Source organism: Lepidochelys kempii, chromosome 7, assembly GCF_965140265.1.
Source record: "Lepidochelys kempii isolate rLepKem1 chromosome 7, rLepKem1.hap2, whole genome shotgun sequence".
In the NCBI taxonomy this organism is placed as follows: Eukaryota; Metazoa; Chordata; order Testudines; family Cheloniidae; genus Lepidochelys; species Lepidochelys kempii.
Window position 1 is genome coordinate 102410652 of NC_133262.1, and position 15734 is coordinate 102426385.

The 15734-nt window shown below is 44.5% G+C and overlaps 1 protein-coding gene and 1 long non-coding RNA gene across 4 annotated transcripts in view; one reads left to right on the top strand and one right to left on the bottom strand.

Moving 5' to 3' along the window:
* The window catches only part of PTPRE (protein tyrosine phosphatase receptor type E), a 266402-nt gene extending 258652 nt beyond the window's left edge, over positions 1-7750 (bottom strand). For 2 of the 3 annotated variants that reach the window (XM_073354053.1, XM_073354051.1), the window contains exon 1: positions 7672-7750. The gene's annotated coding sequence lies outside the window, so the exon portion shown is untranslated. The remainder of the gene's footprint in view (positions 1-7671) is intronic. The other variant, XM_073354052.1, reaches the window with a different exon arrangement.
* Positions 7399-10263, top strand: LOC140914946 (uncharacterized). The gene is made up of 3 exons (XR_012160047.1): positions 7399-8082; positions 8762-9328; positions 9676-10263. It is a non-coding gene; the product is annotated as an uncharacterized lncRNA (long non-coding RNA).
* Positions 10264-15734: the final 5471 nt, after the last annotated feature.

The following is a 15734-nucleotide window of genomic DNA, read 5'->3' on the forward strand; positions in this document are numbered from 1 at the left end:
ATAGCAAAAGAATCACTTACACACACACACCCCTTTAGAAGTACAAGAGAGTTAACATCAATGCAATCCCCATCAGTCTGACCTCACCACCCTTGACCTCTGAGTTTGGTCCAACTCCTTAGGCCAGGCAGCCCTTCTAGCCTAACTGATTCTGGAAGTGGAATGGCCCTCCTCCGCACAGAGAGCATTCCTCTTTTTAAAACAGCTTCTGTCACCATTTCTGCCCATGGGCTTTTGCTCGGAAATTTTTCCAGACTCCAACCCCAACCAATCCTTCAGCTACTGGGTAGAGAATTGCTCAGGTCAGTGCCCCTGCTGATAGAAAACCTATTGTTGCACTAAAGTAGAACTATTCAATACTGATGGCCCTTGATTGCTCTGTCACTGCTTCCCACACTCTCCCTCCACTAGATGTCAAGTCCCTGCTACACATTGGACTTTTTTAAGCCAAGGGTTCCCAAACTTTTTTTTATCTGAGGCCCACCTGTGCAGCTGCAATAGACACTGCAGCCCACTGTTAACACTTCTTGAGGAAAATAATTTTAATTACATATAAACTATAACACTGTAACTAAACAAGGTACCTTTCCTTTTCATTGTAATGTAAAAAACTAGAAATCCCTAGCAATATGCATTTAAAGAAATGCTTCAAGATCTTTGAAACTAAACTGTTACTGGAGAATGCAGCTGCGCTGACAGACCACCCACGACTGTTGCTGCCCACCTTTGGGCCCACAGTTTGGGAACCCCTGCTTTAAACCACAATGAAGGTTACATTAAAAATAGAAGTTGAAATACAATATGGAGTTCACAAAACCAAAATGGAATTCATAATCTGACACAGACATATCCCACACTACATCATAATGTGATCACACACCATCTTCCCCCCAGAGCCTCTGACTCCTTCAGTGCACAGGATGGACTGGCCTCAGTGAATGAGGCTACTGTTAAATACGCCTTTTTATAAAAAGAAAAGGAGTACCTGTGGCACCTGTGATGCATCCGATGAAGTGAGCTGTAGCTCACGAAAGCTTATGCTCAAATAAATTGGTTAGTTTCTAAGGTGCCACAAGTACTCCTTTTCTTTTTGCGAATACAGACTAACACGGCTGTTACTCTGAAACCATTCCTTTTTATGTTCATTGTTCAATGCGTCTCATCTGCCGCACACCATTCTACCTCTGCACTAAATAAGAATGGTTTTTCCCCCACCCTTGGCCTGACCCTGGTTCTCATCACTGTAGCATGCCCATCTCAAAAACCTGGATGAATTTATTCTCTCAGCACCCAGTCGGAGAGTACTATCAGCAGTAGTACAGATGTAGAACTAAGGAACAGAAAGACTACCAAGTCAAAGATCACACAAGAAGTCTGTGGCAGAGGCAGAAATAGAACCCAGATCTTCTAGGTACCAGACCTTTGCACTAACCACAGGACAATTCATCCTCCCCAGTAAATGCACAACTCATCTTCATCCACTGTTCACCATACAAGTTCTGTTGCAAATGAGAAAAGCTTACTACTGACACTAACATAATTTGACACTATATAACTAGTGCAGTGAATAAAGCAGATGGTTTAGGGTCCACATACCTAATTTGCTGAACAAACTTGGCTCATTCACGGATGACCATGTGCCTCATATGAGGCAGGGGTCCTAGACGACAGGGCCAGAGTTTTATAGTTCAAACTGTTCCCAATTAATATTCATCCTCCAACAGGAAAAAGAACAATAGCCACAAATCTCAGAATCCACACAAGCTGTTCCTCAGACACCTCTAGGCCTGATTCTGCAAGCAAATCTGCTTGAGTACAAGGGTTCACCTTAGGGGCATCTGACTGCAAGATTACAGTTTAGTCATCAATCTACTTCAACATAGAAATATGGACTCAATTCAGGCCACATTTAGTATGGAAGAAAGGGAAGCAATAAAGACTACCAAACCCCAGAGATTCCCTAAACAGAGTTGAGGTTTTTTCCTACTTCCAACAGCTTCAGCACCACTGCTGTATCTCTGCACAAGAAGTTTCACATTTGCAGCTGGGTCCATAATCTAAGCAAGTAGAGAAGAGGCGCAATAAAAAGGATACAAAGTAGGACAACTGCCAACTAAAATAGCAAGTAGGAAGATGAACAGGAGCTCAAGCAGTTTTAACTGAGATCATAGCTCAAGCCACATAGATGAAAACCTTGACTTAAAAAACAAAAACCACACACTCGCTGAACATAAAAATAGTGATCATCATCTTGCACCTGCACTTCACATGTTCAAGATAAATTACTGTAGTTCACTCATCTTAAAATCATACTGAAGATCTCTGTGTAGCTCAAAAGCTAGCCTCTCTCAGCAACAGAAGTTGTCCAATAAAAAGATATTACCTCACCCACCTTGTCTCTCTAATATCCTGGAACCCCCAACACACCTACAACAACACTGCAAACAACTGATATTTTAGGTATATAAGGATCTGTGGTGTTAAAGAAAGTGCCCAGCGGATAGAAAATTAGACAAAAAAAGAATATAATCTTTTTAATACATGAAGACCGTTTAAAAGAGGATATGAAGTATGTTCACGTACATGGGAGAACAACACTTTTACAGTTATAGAATATAATGGGATACAGAGCTCAAAAGTCAATGGGGACCACACACAAGTGTGAAGTTAAGTACTTAATTAACTCTGGACCCTAACCAGATAACATGACGATAAAAACAAAAGGAGATAAGAGGGTACAGCAGAAATCTTTACCCCCTATTGCATTCCCCTCCCTTTTAATTTTGAAATCCTTTTCTATTTAACTCCCTCTCGCCCATCTTTGTTTGGAATTTTCACATTTCCTTTCCCATCCTGAACCATCTTAGCTCTGACATCTCGCTACCCCCCCACCGTGCTACTTCTTGACCTAACTCACCTGTCATTCTTCTCCTGGCCCAAATGCCTTTATGCCACTGTATCATTACTCAGCAAAACGACAAAAACAACGCTGGCTGCCCAGCGAGTCCTAAGAAAAATATCAACAGGAAAGAGGACTGTCCCGCCCAGAATGGCCTTTCCCCTGGTCAGTCTTTCCCACCATTGCTGTTCCAGCCCCTCCACTAGCAGAGGGAGGGAACGGGGCTGCTGTGCCTGGGAAGAAGTATATACATGTCTTTCTTCACCCAACCTTAAAGTATCAGAACCTATAAGCTTTGATTTGTTATTCTTCCACCCACACGTTAGAGAAACTTAATCAGTCACTTGCCAAAGAGAGCTCCCATCTATGCACATAAAAATGTACTGTAAAATGGCATTTCAATCTTCCAGCTGAATGCAATTAAACTAGCATCAGAAGTGAAGATCACGTTCCCCCATCTTAATTTTGAGAAGTCACTAATTACAGCGCATATGGAAACTAAGAGCTATTCAAATGATGTGGGGGTTTTTTATTACCCATTTTGGTCCCATTCTGTACTCCAGGTTTCCCCATAGCCTTTGAAATGATTTCTTAAAAATAGACTTGTCTCCTACATCACTGCCATTTATTTAAGATCAGAACCTACATGAAATAAGTGTCCAGATCTGTGGATCAGACAAAACAGAGTCACAACCTAAGGTCAAAACTATCCATGATGAACGAATAATCTATACAGTAAAGGAGCCACACTTATTGGCATCTTTTCAAAAAGACACTTTTCCAGATACATGACAAACAAAAATTACCATCCCATACCAGATTAGCTATCCAGTCTTGTCTAGTATCTTGTCTATTAAAGTCCCCAGAACTGGATAAAGTGTAAGAAACCCCACATTAGACATTATTAGACATGGTCAAAAATATTAGGTTTGGGATAGGGGGATTTTAGGGGGATAGGGGGGAAAAAATGGGCTTCTCTTGGAAACAAAAAAAAATGTGTTTCGAAATTTTCTTTCAACTTTTTTCAATTCAACAAAAGAGAAAACTGAAAACCAAAACCTGAAAAATTAGTTTTGTTTTTTTGTAAAACCTAAAAAACAAAAATCTAGAAAATGTCCACAAAAACATTAGGAAAAAACAACCTTAAGTTGTTCATTTCTCTCAGCATTTTTCATGGAACATACTACCCATTTTCCAATCAGTTCTAGAAATTACATGTGCCTCCATACCTTTGAGCATTTTAATTTCAACCATTTTCATCAACTAAGCACAAACAGAGCTGACGAGTTCTGCAAAGGGATAAATCGTTAAAGAAAACCTCAATGCTGCATGAGGTGGGTTTGACAGGAATTCCATGGTGATCCAGTCAACAGTGAACCACAATGTTCAGTATGGTGTCAGGAGACACCGTGGACTGCTGAAACTGGAATTTTGGAGATGAAGAGCACTGTGTTAATGTAACAGGCTGGCAGCCGTTGCCTGAAAACCACATCCTGCTAGCAGAGGATGACCCTGCTGGAAAATGTTGTGCCTTTTGCTGACTATCTGTTGCAGGAAGTTCTGTTTAGTCCAGCCACTTGTAAGGAGTGGAAGTGGCTCTCTTGAGTTGGGGTGTAGGCCAAGCATTTTTTAAAGAGGAACACTGGGAGCAGCCATGTCTGGGAAATGGCTTGAGTTGCATTTTGGGTAATTTCATTTGGCATAAAATGAAACCTCAGGAAGGGGTTAAATTTCGACCCACTACAAGTTGTGTGACCAAGATATGGTGCAGATTTGCGAAGCCACTTGCTTACAAGAAGTTGTTATGTTTTAAGCTTTGGAAGATTTCTTGAGCTCTGGATAAGCACAAGAAAAATCCAACTAAGTCAAATAAACACGAAAACAAAGCAAGAATGGGAACGTATGGAAGAGAAAGAGGAAATATGATTTTTTTTTAAATCTATGCTACCCCATCCAAGAAAGAACAGAAATTCGTGTGCAGCAATTTTTGCCACACATGGTGGGCTCAATACACTGTTTAAAGACTGCATGTAACCCATGTGAGAAATCCTTTTTGGCAAAATCCTCATAAAAGCACAAAGTAAATTAAAAATCCTCTTATCCTGTCTTTTCAAAGCAGAGACTTAGAAATGATCCCAAATAAAAGCCTCATACCTAGTCAACTCTAAACTTTGGGGGAAGTTGAAAACTGAATGTCAGTTTTGAAGCTCAAGCCTGTCACTACTGAAAAATACATATCAAAAGCTGGGGGTTACCATAAACCTATCTAACAGGAGCGTTGTGAGGCTTAAACAATGTACGTTTATTAAATGTTCTGAGATACTGGAAGGAAAGATCCTATGTTGTTCATTCCTTGTGTACCTTAGAAACTCAGCTTGGTTAACAGTCCCCAGAATTGTACATCTGGGGCAGAGCCAGTGCTAGGCATAAGCAGACTAAGCAATTGCTTAGGGCCCCGAGCAGCTCAATGGAGCCCCCTATTTGCTTTTTATTATGTGTGTAGCGGGGGGGGGGGGATATTCTTACTTAGGGCTCCCACCTCTTAGCCAGAGCAGAGCATTCCCAGTAATGACTCCAGATACCACAATATCAGCTGCATTAGACTAGATGGACATACAGACTGTGGAATTTGCTGCCCCATTGGTCCAGTGATTGTTCATCTTCAGGACATGCTACAAAGACTGTTGATTCAACCAGGCTTTTTCTGAGGGAGAGGCATCAAGGCTGGCCTTAGGGGCGGGCCCAGGGTGCCATGGTCAGGGGGCACCGTGCAGCAGCACAGGGGTGCACACTGCCGGCTGGAAGGGGAGCACCACAAACTTGTAAAGCTGATGCATGGGGTGTGGGAGCAGATTTCTCCCTGCTTCATCCCCACAGAAGAATGGTGGAGGGGAGAGCATGGTGACACTTCTCCACCCCCCAACGATCCTCACCACCCCCATAGGGGGCTCTGATGGGGGAGCAAAGAGCAACGCCAAGCACTCCATGCATCCAAGTCATTTTCCAAACCTGGGCTTTGCTGTGAGGCGAGCATCAGGGATTGCTGCCCTGCTGCCCTCCTCTTATGCAGCCCAGGGGTGCAAAAATACAATGGTGCCATTTTCCCTAAAGTTGGCCCTGCGAGGCATTGTGGAAGTTCAGGAAGCCCCTGATTTTCAACAGTCAGTACTTCAGTGGTATTTACTTCATTACAGATTTCAATCTCACACACACACACACACACCACCACCACCAACACACAGACTAAAGAGCACGGATCACTCCTACTACTTGAGTTTCTCAACTGAAGTAGCAAGTGCATTATTGTTCACCTGTGCAGACCAACACTGGAAAACAACCACTGGAAAAATAGCAAACAACAAAATAATCTTATTTCATGAAGAGCTAAGGCAAGAAATATGGCCAAAATGTACCTTTCTGAACAGTAATTTTATGATAGATTTTAGTGTTGCTGAGAGCCAGATACATAAGCCTTAGGGCAGAAGTATCTGCATAAAAGATGCTCCTGATAAATATATATCAAATCTATATTTCATTTTTAAAACAGGGAGAGTTATGTTAATCTCACTCAGTTAAAACTGACAGAGTGGTTGGTAAGTGCTTATCAAAGCACCAATATTGAGTGCAGGAGGGAGTATAACATGGGTTTTATAAGCGACAACACATTTGGTTCTTATTTAAATGCCTGAAAGGCACCCAAATCGGGCTAACCCTCATATTAGCCCCCCCCCCCCCCCCACTGAATGATACACAGCACTCCCCACAAACACAAATATTATGCATTATCTTCACAAAAGCCACACTGCTGGAAGAACAGGTAGAAAATACTACACCACAAAGCTGCCTTCCACACATCACACCTGTACACTTAAGCTAATGTCTGTGAAGTGCTTTTAAAGCAGAGCACCATTGTAATGGTTAAGTAAAATATTCACTATTTTACGTCAGAGCCAGCATCCATGCTCTAAGAACTTAGGGTGAAACCCTGGCTTAACTGAAGTCCAGGGGAGTTTTGCCATGGATGTAAGCGGAGCCAGGATTGGGGTTTTAAACCTCCTTGGCTGGAGCAGGAACTTAAAAGGGAAAATGAAATTTATTCTTAAAGTACAGTTGTTTGTCAGATAATGACCCTTTTCCAGCTCTGGCCTCAGAACTGCAGATGAGCCGTAATAACAATTTCCAATGAAAACAAGCGAGGCCAGGCGCTCACTGGAGCACTCTGGACGCAGGAGAACACAGGGTTTCCGGCCACAGGCTGAAGCAGGGCGATGGGAACACCCGGCCGATTCCCTGGTTTCTGACAGCTCAAGCTGGCGTCAGAGTTTCCCAAGGTTGCTGCCAGGTAAGTGTCTCACTTCAGCTCACTGCCAGCATGTGCTTCTCTCACCTGCACGAGAATAACTGCGCTGGTCTCATTGGCTCCTTCGCTGTGTGCCAGGGAACATGCAATCCGCCGCCGCACCCTGCGGGCAGCTGCACAGAGCAAGCGGGCAGGGCACCGCCAGCGCACCCCGCTCTAGCACCGAGACCGTCCGCACAGAGCGCCTTCGCGGCTGGAGCTGCAGCCCCCTCCCGCCGGTGGCCCGGGCTGCCCTGGGCGGCGGGTTCAGTCCCTCTCCCCGTGCCCCGCCCCGGCTCCTGCGCATGTGGCTCCGGCTGGAGACATGCACCGGGGCTGGTTCTGCCGAGGGTTGCAGCAGCAGCAGCCCCATGCCCGGCTGGATGGGTTCGCCTCGCCCGGCCCCACTGCCTTGGTACCCAGCTCCTCTTACCTCACGGGGACTCGCCCGGCTCGGCCCCGCCGCCGCCCGCAAGCAGAGGCAGCGGGCGCACGGCCGCCCCGGTCGGTGCAGCAGGCGGGGGACGCCCTGGCATTCACCCTGCCTGCCGGAGCAGCAAATCTTCGCCGCCTCCGCCGTGCGCTCCGAAGCGGCGGCGTCAGCTGGGGAGCCGCCTGCTGCTCACCCGAGGGATCGCAGCCCCGGCCGCCCGGTGCCGCCCGCTGGGGAATCCGGCCCTCGCGCTCCGGGAGAGGCTGTGCTGGGGCCCGCACCCGTGGGGACTGGAGCGGGGAGGGAACAGCAGGGTAGCCTTGCCAGTAAGGAAGGAAGCCGCTGGGGGCAGAGATTGGAGTAGAGGACAGCGCCGCTGACGAGGGAGAGGGAGAAACTAAGAGCTGGCAGGTGAGAGGGACTTGGGGATGGGGACGAGCAGCGAAAAGAGGTGAATTACAGAGTCAGAATGAAGGAGACAGAGAGCCGGGGTTTAAAGCTGGCCTTCCTACTTGTGGGCAGAGTTTTGAACTGTTTGCACGAATAGTAGTATTTAGGCACCTGGCTGCACCCACAATCCAAATAGCTACACCATTAAGGAGTTAGAATCAGGTTTAAAAAATTGTGTTCTAGTCTTGCCTCCTAAATTACCCTTGATTTGCTGTAGGGACAAACCCGTATATCTGTCTCCATTGGTCAGCCAGGAAGGTTGAGGCCTGATCCTACCATCACTTACAATAGGGTTGCCACTTCTGAGGCCTGGTCTACACTACAGGGTTAGGTCGAATTTAGCCGCGTTAGGTCGATTTAAAAATGAACACGTCCACACAACCAACCCCATTCCGTCGACCTAAAGGGTTCTTAAAATCCACTTCTGTACTCCTCCCCGATGAGGGGAATCGTGCTAAAATCAACCTTGCTGGGTTGAATTTGGGGTAGTGTGGACGCAAATTGACGGTATTGGCCTCCAGTAGCTATCCCAGAGTGCTCCCTTGTGACTGCTCTGGACAGCACTTTCAACTCTGATGCACTAGCCAGGTACACAGGAAAAGACCTGGGAACTTTTGAATTTCATTTCTTGTTTGGTCAGCATGGCGAGCTCAGCAACACTGGTGACCATGCAGTCCTGGAATTGCAAATGAGCTCCAGTATGGACCGAAAGGGAGACACTGGATCTGATTGCTGGATGGGGAGAAGAATCTGTGCAGGCAGAACTCCGATCCAAAAGAAGAAATGCAAATATGTTTGCCAAAATCTCACAGGGCATGTTGGACAGAGCCTACACCAGGGACATACAGCAGTGCTGCGTGGCGTGAAAGTTAAGGAGCTCAGGCAAGCCTAAAGGACAATGGAGGCAAACGGTCGCTTCGGCTCAGAGCCCCATACATGATGCTTCTATGAACAGCTGCATGCCATTCTAGGGGGGACCCTACCACTATCCCACCCCTGTCTATGGACACCTGCAAGGGGGGAGTCTCACGTCGCATGGAGGAGGATATTGTGGATGAGGAAGAGGAGGAGGATGAAGAGGAGGAGAATGCGTAGCAGGCACGCGGTGAATCCATTCTCCCCAGCATCCAGGACCTTTTCATCACCCTGGAGCCAATACCCTCCGAAGGCAGGATCCCTGACCCTGAAGCCGGAGAAGGCACCCCTGGTGAGTGCACATTTGTAACTACAGTACAGGGTTTAAAACCTATAGTGTTCATGGTCATGTGATTGAAATAGGGAAATTTTTGTAAGGGAACAGTAAAAGGACCCCGTTCATGCTGGGCTGTTTACGCTTGGCTAAAAGGGATCATCCCAGAGAATAGCCACTCGGTGGGGTGGGGTAGGTGTGTGCTGCACATCTACCCAAATACTGCAGCCCCTCCTTTTAAATATGAAACCCAACCCATTGCTTGCTCTGGGAAAGGGGGGTGCTGCAGTTTGAAAACATTCCCACATGTTATGAAGGCGTAAGAAGCCAACTCAGTTTTACTCTCCCTTTTTATCTCCTCCCAGGTGCAAATGTTTCTACGCTCCCACTGTCATCTCTGTCCCTGAAGTTATCGCAGATTAGAAAGTGAAAATAGTGCACTCGCAATGACATGTTTTCCGAGCTTATGCAGTCCTCCCTCACTGTTAGGGCACAGCTTAATGCATGGAGGCTTTCAGTGGCAGAGGCCGGGAAAGAATAAAGTAAGTGAAAAGAGCAGAGGCAGGACGCGATGCTGAAGCTAAGCGGGGAGCAAACGGACATGATGAAGCGTCTGTTGGGGGAGCAAACAGACATGATGAAGCATCTGTTGGAGCTGCAGGAAAGCCAACAAGAGCACAGACCCCCGCTGCATCCTCTGTATAACCACCTACCCTCCTCCCCATGTTCCATAGCCTCCTCACCCAGATGCCCAAGAATGCGGGTGGAGACGCTCCAGGCACCCAGCCACTCCAGAGGATGGCCCAAGCAACAGAAGGCTGTCATTCAGTTTGATTTTTAGCGTGGCTACAATAAATAATGTGGCCTTGTTCTTCCGTCCTCCCCCACCCACCTGGGCTACCTTGGTTGCTATCTCTTTTTTTTTCTTTTCTTTAAATTAATAAAGAAAGAATGCATGGTTTCAAAACAATAGTTACTTTATTTCGAAGGAGGGAGGGTGGTTGGCTTACAGGGAATTAAAATCAACAAAGGGGGCAGGTGCCATAAAGAGGAAACACACACAACTGTCACACCGAAGCCTCGCCAGTCATGAAACTGGTTTTCAAAGCCTCTCTGAGGCACCTTGCTGTGCTCTTCTAATCACCCTGGTGTCTGGCTGCTCAAAATCGGACACCAGGCGATTTGCCTCAACTCCCCGCCCCGCCATAAATGTCTCCCCCTTACTCTCACAGATATTATGGCGCACACAGCAAGCAGCAATAACATTGGGAATGTTGGTTGCACTGAGGTCTGACCTAGTCAGCAAACAGTGCCAGCGAGCTTTTAAACATCCAAAGGCACATTCTACCACCTTTCTGCACTTTCTAAGCCTATAATTGAAGTGCTTCTTACTACTGTCCAGGTTGCCTGTGTAAGGTTTCATGAGCCATGGGAGCAAGGGGTCAGCTGGGTCCCACAGTATAACTAGTGGAATTTCAACATCCCCAATGGTAATTTTCTGGTCTGGGAAGTAAGTCCCTTCTTGCAGCTGCTCGAACAGCCTGGAGTTCCTAAATATGCGAGCGTCATGCACCCTTCCAGGCCATCCCACATTGATGTTGGTGAAACATCCCTTGTGATCCACCAGTGTTTGCAGCATCATTGAGAAGTACCCCTTGCGGTTTATGTACTGGTTGGCAAGGTGGTCCGGTGCCAAGATGGGGATATGCGTTCCATCTATCACCCCACCACAGTTAGGGAACCCCATCGCAGCAAAGCCATCCAGTATGACCTGCACATTTCCTAGAGTCACTACCCTTGATAACAGAATGTCAATAATTGCATTGCCTACTTGGATCACAGCAGCCCACACAGTAGACTTGCCCACTCCCAATTGATTCCCAACTGACCGGTAGCAGTCAGGCATTTCAAGTTTTCACAGGGCTAATGCCACTCGCTTCTGACCTGTCAGGGCAGCTCTCGTCTTGGTATTCCTGTGCTTCAGGGTGGGGGAAAGCAACTCACAGAGTTCCAGGAAAGCGGCCTTACGCGTGCGAAAGTTTCGCAGCCACTGGGAATCATCCCATACCTGCAACACTATGCAGTCCCACCAGTCTGTGCTTGTTTGCTGAGCCCAGAATCAGCGTTCCACTGTATCAACCAGCCCCACTGCCACCATGATGTCCCAATTGCCACAGCCCGTGCTTTCAGGAATGTCTGTGTCCATGTCCTCATCAAAATCCTCCTCATGCTGGCGTCTCTTAGCCCAGTTCTGCATATACTCCAGGACAATGTGCGAGGTGTATACAGTGCTCACAACAGCAGCGGTGCTGATGAGCTGAGTGGGCTCCATGCTTGCCATGGTATAGCATCTGCAGGAAAGCAGGAGAGCAGAGTTGCAGCGGAAGCGGTGGATGATGACGGTTAGCAGCCCTACTGCACCATCTGCTGACAGCAGCACCCAGGACACAACTGCAGCAGTGATGCTGAGCTGAGCTGAGTTGAGTGGGCTCCATGCTTGCCGTGGTATGGCGTCTGCATTGAAAAAAGGCACAAAACGATTGTCTGACGTTGCTTTCACGGAGGAAGGGGTGATTGATGATGTGTACCCAAAACCACCCACGACAATGCTTTTGCCCCATCAGGCATTGGGAGCTTAACCCAGAATTCCAATGGGCAGCGGAGACTGCGGGAACTGTGGGATAGCTACCCACAGTGCACCGCTCCGTAAGTCAATGCTAGCCACAGTAGTGAGGACACACTCCACCGACTTAATGTGCTTAGTGTGGACATACGCAATTGACTGTATAAAATCGATTTCTAAAAATCTACTTCTATAAGATCAACCTAATTTCATAGTGTAGACATATCCTGACTTAAAAAAAAATAAAAACAGACATTGAGGACTGTGGTTAGCTGATAAAACTGGACAACTGGCAGTGTGCAGGAGCCCCCTTACCGATTTCCCCGGGACAACTCTCTCAAGAAAGGAACAATCCTGCAAAGACCTGGACAGGTGGCAACCCTTGCACTTGTGAATTCTGTAGCTTAAAATCAAACCTTGAAAAATGGGCAGGTTTAGTTTATGACAAGGTGACAAGGGGTTGGGAGGGAAAGTTCTTCACTCGAGCGGAGAAGAACACACATTTCTCTGGTAAGTTGATATTTTTTTGTCTTTGAAACTGTTCAGGTGTGTGGGTTCTTAAAATAAGTCCTGGGCAGAGAAGGCAGGTGAGCTGACCAAAGATTCATTTATTATAACACATCTTCAAATGTACGTGCCTAATTATGTTTCTAGTCACCTATAATTTTAGGTACCCATTTTATCCAGCTAGATAATTGAATCACTTAATTCACATAACTTCTGTTTTGATGTTATCTGCTCCCACTCTTGTGCATGACTATACACTCTTTAAAAGTACAGAATGTATCTTGGAACTACTGAGATATAGATGCAGTTAAACAGATCACATGCGCAATACTTCTAACCCCAGTATTATGTTCTCTGATACACTCCAGATGTACAGTTGATCTGGGGGAAAAAGCACTGAGGCAGCCCTGAGAGGCTGAATATTGATATCATTATGATTTAAAGAAGTGGCTACAGGGAAAAGCTAGAAAAAGGGTGATGAGGGACAGTGAGATACTGTCTGGTACAGCCAAGTTCTTTATCTGCTGAACTGGTAGTTGTCCAAAAGAGATTAGGAATCAGTGATACAGAGAATATGATGGAAACTTACAGACAGACTTTTGAACTCTTGCAAGAGAAGTTCTAAAAAGCTTATATACCATACAGGAAGAAGGAGGAGAAAAAAGAAGAACTCTAGAGTCAACAATCAGAAAACCTAGAGAGGACTACTAAATTAACTACTAAAGTATAGTAACATTCACAGCTTCTAGTCTGACATCCTACCAATGAAAGAAATCTTAGTTCTCGGGTAGAAGACTGTGAAAGAAATTTAGTTCTCCAGATCATGCTAATTTTCTTAATCATAAAATAAAGGCTGAAGAGATAAAACTAAAAGACTGGATTACTGATACCACATCTGACAATATAAACTGAGAAGACTCCTTTTTACACTATGTGAGAAGATGTTTATAAACATATTGTACATGCATACATAAATGCATTCAAAACCAAATTAGCAAAAAGCTATCAGTATGATATTGTCCAATAAACTCAGAAAACTGAAAGGATGAAATGCTGTAGTAAAAATAAGATAAGCATCAATAGATGATAATATCATTAACCCAGTTCAGCACCAACATGCAGTCCATTTCACAGTCCAGTGGACATCTGTCTTTTTCTATCTGTCCATCACAAATCAAATGGATTCTCAGAATGTTACCAAAGTGCTCACCTATCTTCTTCCAATTTGCTTGAGGAACTACAAGACCACTGACAGAATTCTGGCAGGAACTGATATCTACATTTCTTGTTTCTCACTGTGGAAATAATAAGGAAGGAGAAGTGGTGGAAACTTTCCCATGAATAATTACAGCCTCTGCTTAATCTTTGTGATGAAAAATACTCTTGATTCACTTTAAAATTATATAGAAACCTATAATAAGTAATAAAATGCAATGTTAAAGCACAGGTAACTTATTTAAAACAATTCAGCATGATAATTTATCCTTTCACATCTTAATAGCTAAAGTAAGATAGAATCCTATTTTCTAACTGCTACACTGCCTGTTAGAACAAAAGAAAGTAATGCATGATTATAGCTTTGAGAAGAAAGATTTTAAATAGGAGTGTCCATTGTCTCAATAGTGGACTTTAATGAGACTATCTATATAGCACCTTACACTCAGAGAAAGCTCTCAAAGTACTTTACAAAGTTTACATACTTTTTCTGTTTTACTTAGAAATTAATATAATGTGTGATTTATGAGGTGGCACAAGGGTATGCGGCACTTTACCGACATATTAGAAAACAAGGTGTAAACCTCTTGACAAATTTACAAAATCAGAAATAGCACAACAGACAACAAAAACCTCACATGATTTGTTTAATTGTACATGTATCTCAGTAGTTCCAAGATACCTTCTGTATTTTTAAAGAGTATACAGTCAAACACAAGAGTGGGAGCAGATAACACCAACATGGAAGTGATGTGAAATAAGTGATTCAACTATATAGCTGGATGACAAATGGGTGCCTAAAATTATAGGTGACTAGAAACATAATAAGGCACCTACATATGAAGATGTGTTGAGCCATGTCATAAATTAATCTTTGGTCAGCTCTTCTGCCCTCTCTCTCCAGGGCATATTCTAACACCCCAAAACCCCTGAAGAGCTTCAAAGCCATAACAAAATCAACTTGCCAGAGAAATGTAAGTCCTTCTCCACTCAAGTGAAGAACTCTCCCTCCCTACCTCTTGTCACCTTGTCATAAACTAAACCTGACAATGTTTCAGGGCTAGCAAGATTTAATCCCTGGGCCAGTGCCAGCTTTCCTATACCTAAAAGTGCTGTAATTTTAATTTTTAAATGATATTTTGGGGTAGAGAAAAAGATACCTTAGGGCATTTTTAGAGATTTTTATGGCTTTCTTTAGGATCTGTATAGTTGCATGCTGGTAACCAAGGCTTTCAAGGCTAAGGGATATGAAAAAAGTCCTAATATAATTTAAAAGTCAAAGGCATTCCCAAAATAGTGTTTCTAGTTAATTTATGTGGCACATACAGAATGCATGATGGTGTGGTTGTGCTGTAAAGATTTTAACAGCATTCTTATGGGATCACTTACATAAATCATTTGATATCATGCCAATAAAATCTTTGTAATCACACTAATGACATCTATATACTACACCATGTATTCTCTAAATCCAAAACCTATATATACATATGCACATATATGTACACATGCTGTAAGCAACCCAATTCTCTTCCTTCAGATCCCTCCTTAAACATATATATTCAGTCGCTTCACCCGTCTCTGAAATGCAGCAATTTCAGAGCTACTGCTGCTAAACTTTGCAGGTATTATAGCATCTTTAATGATGGCTGATGATTAGGATCTCTGCTTTAGGTCTCAATCTGCTTAAGTTGTGTCAAGACTAGAACTAAGGCTATGATTTTGGCATGGAAATTTTTAGTAAATTTCATTACAGAAGTGCAGGTAAAAACAATGAGTCAGAGAAAGGTCACCAAATAATATAGTTTTTGCTACATTGTTACGAATTATACCTAATAGGTCACACACACAAACTGTTATGAATTATACCTGACAGGTCACGCACAGGAACTGCTGCGAATTATACCTGATAGGTCATGCACAGTTCGAGTCTAGGCTGAGGCACACAAACAAAGTCCACAACTGCAAAGTTCCCAAAGATACTAAGTTTATTACGCTTGAGCGCGGTGCCCCCCTGCTAATCAGGAGGGGACCCAGAATGCAGGTTATACAGAGATTATATACCTTTTAGCAAAGCAA